This window comes from Rhinopithecus roxellana, chromosome 2, assembly GCF_007565055.1.
Source record: "Rhinopithecus roxellana isolate Shanxi Qingling chromosome 2, ASM756505v1, whole genome shotgun sequence".
Classification (NCBI taxonomy): Eukaryota; Metazoa; Chordata; class Mammalia; order Primates; family Cercopithecidae; genus Rhinopithecus; species Rhinopithecus roxellana.
Genome location: NC_044550.1, coordinates 159,695,758 through 159,697,986, shown reverse-complemented (window position 1 = coordinate 159,697,986; position 2,229 = coordinate 159,695,758). Strand labels below are relative to the sequence as shown.

General features: G+C 40.6%; 1 pseudogene; it reads right to left on the bottom strand.

The window, feature by feature from the left end:
• Positions 1-1,264: 1,264 nt before the first annotated feature.
• On the bottom strand, positions 1,265-1,858 carry LOC104676846 (annotated as a pseudogene).
• Positions 1,859-2,229: the final 371 nt, after the last annotated feature.

The following is a 2,229-nucleotide window of genomic DNA, read 5'->3' as shown; positions in this document are numbered from 1 at the left end:
TTGTTTTGTAGGGAATTGAGACATGAGCATGTTGTAGCTTTTAGAAATGTTTAAAAAGAACTGTCTTTCGGTTTCTATCAGGGGATTAAGGGAAGCTGGGAAGCTGCGCTGTTCGGAGCTGCATGGAGGAGCTGGTGAACCAAGGGGCAAGGGGAAGGCATGTTATAACTTAAAAGTTATCAGGGAGAATGGAAAATGAAATTCAGTATTGGATCATCACAGGTAGGTAAGAAAACCCCAGTTCTGATCTGGTACTTGGGTACCAGTAGACACAGTTGGTCTTGCCTGCCCAGCATCCATTCCATCATCTTTACTTCCCTTTACAGAGTTCCTCATGCCTCACTGTCAGCTTGTAGATATCCAGTGGAACTGATCACTCTCATCCCTAGAATGACCATATAATTTATCTTCAAACTTATGGCATTGTGAGAATAAAAGTTTTTAAAATTGTAATTACGTAATTTTTGAACTATGTAGTGACCAATAAATTGATTTTATTAAACGGATGGGCCTATGAAACAGTCCTCTTCAAAAACTATTTTCAAAAATATATTTTTTCCAAAATATAAAACATATGCATAACCATTAGAGCAAAATATGAGGTAGGGAAGAGGGACATCAAGTTTTATTTATATTGATTTTCTGAACATTAAAAATAACAAGCAAAATAATTATTCTTCATACATCATTAGGTATTTCAATCAATTTCTTTCTTTTTTTTTTTTTTTTTTGATACAAGATCTCACTCTGTTACCCAGGCTGGACTGCAGGGTCCCGATCATGGCTCACTACAGCCTCAATCTTCGTCTCAAGCATTCCTCCCACCTCAGCCTCCTGAATAGCTGAGACTACAGATGCATATCACCACACTTTGCTAACTGTGTGTGTGTATATATAGAGATGCGATCTCACTATATTTCCCAGGCTGGTCTAGAGCTCCTCAGCTCAAGCAATCCTTCCATCTTGGACTCCCAAAGTGCTGGGATTACAGATGTGAGCCACCATGCCCGGCCCAATCAGTTTCTTAACCATATCTGTCTCTAGTACAATGTCAAGGGTATTTTCTGAAGAATTAATGATCATTTTTAATATTTTCATAAAACTGCATGCACTACGACACTGATTGAAAGCTTCAATAGACTCTCTTGTCTGTAGATTCAAACATTTCCCATATCTAATTGTTGATAAGTAGTAAGGAAAAAAGTATGCCAGGCTGAAGAGGAGTTTTTTTGTTTTTTTTTTGTTTGTTTACTGTGGATATACTTTAGTCTTTTTTGTTTACAACTGAAAACTCTTGGAATTCAAAATTAATATCCTTGCCAGTGAGCTTCTTATAGACACCAGAAAAAGTCTCAACTCTGTGTTCCACAGCGTTCTGCTGTGTTTGTCTGAACGAACCTTCACGAGCTGGCTGCCATCCAGTTTCATGCAGATTCTCTTGTGCACAATTTCACTTGGGAAAACCAAGTCCTCAAGGAGGGGAATATGCATCGCTGTCGGAGTACAACTCCTGGGACGCTTTTGCTTATTTTTTGTATGGCTTTTTTGAGTTGCCTTAGGAAGAATTCTCCTCTGAATAACAAAAACATTCTTCCCCACTGAACTTTTTCTCCAGTTCATGTACTAGCCAGATGTGGATTTTCTGGAAACACTCAGTTGAGGAACAGGAACAAAGATGATGATAGCTTTCTGACCACCTCCAACTTCAATTTACTTGGCTGCCGTGATATTCAGCTCCCTGAGATGAGCCTGAGGTCCAAGTTCTTCTCCAGCTTCAGAAGTGCCTGGAAGAGCTACTCTCGAACATATTCAGCTTCTCGCAGCTGGGATTCATGATCTTGGTGCTCAAACTGAACATGGCCTCTTTGCTGAGCTGTGGCTTAAGAAGGGGCCCAAGTATTATAAAAGGTTTCTCAAATTCCAGCAGCCTGAAGAGATTTCTTTAAATCCAACATCAGCTTAATCACAAAAATTTTGCAGTTTTGTCATTATGCATATGTTTAAAAATTATATAAAATTAGGCCGGGCACGGTGGCTCAAGCCTGTAATCCCAGCACTTTGGGAGGCCAAGATGGGCGGATCACAAGGTCAGGAGATCGAGACCACCATCCTGGCTAACACGGTGAAACCCCGTCTCTACTAAAAAATACAAAACACTAGCCGGGCGAGGTGGCGGGCGCCTGTAGTCCCAGCTACTCAGGAGGCTGAGGCAGGAGAATGGCGTAAACC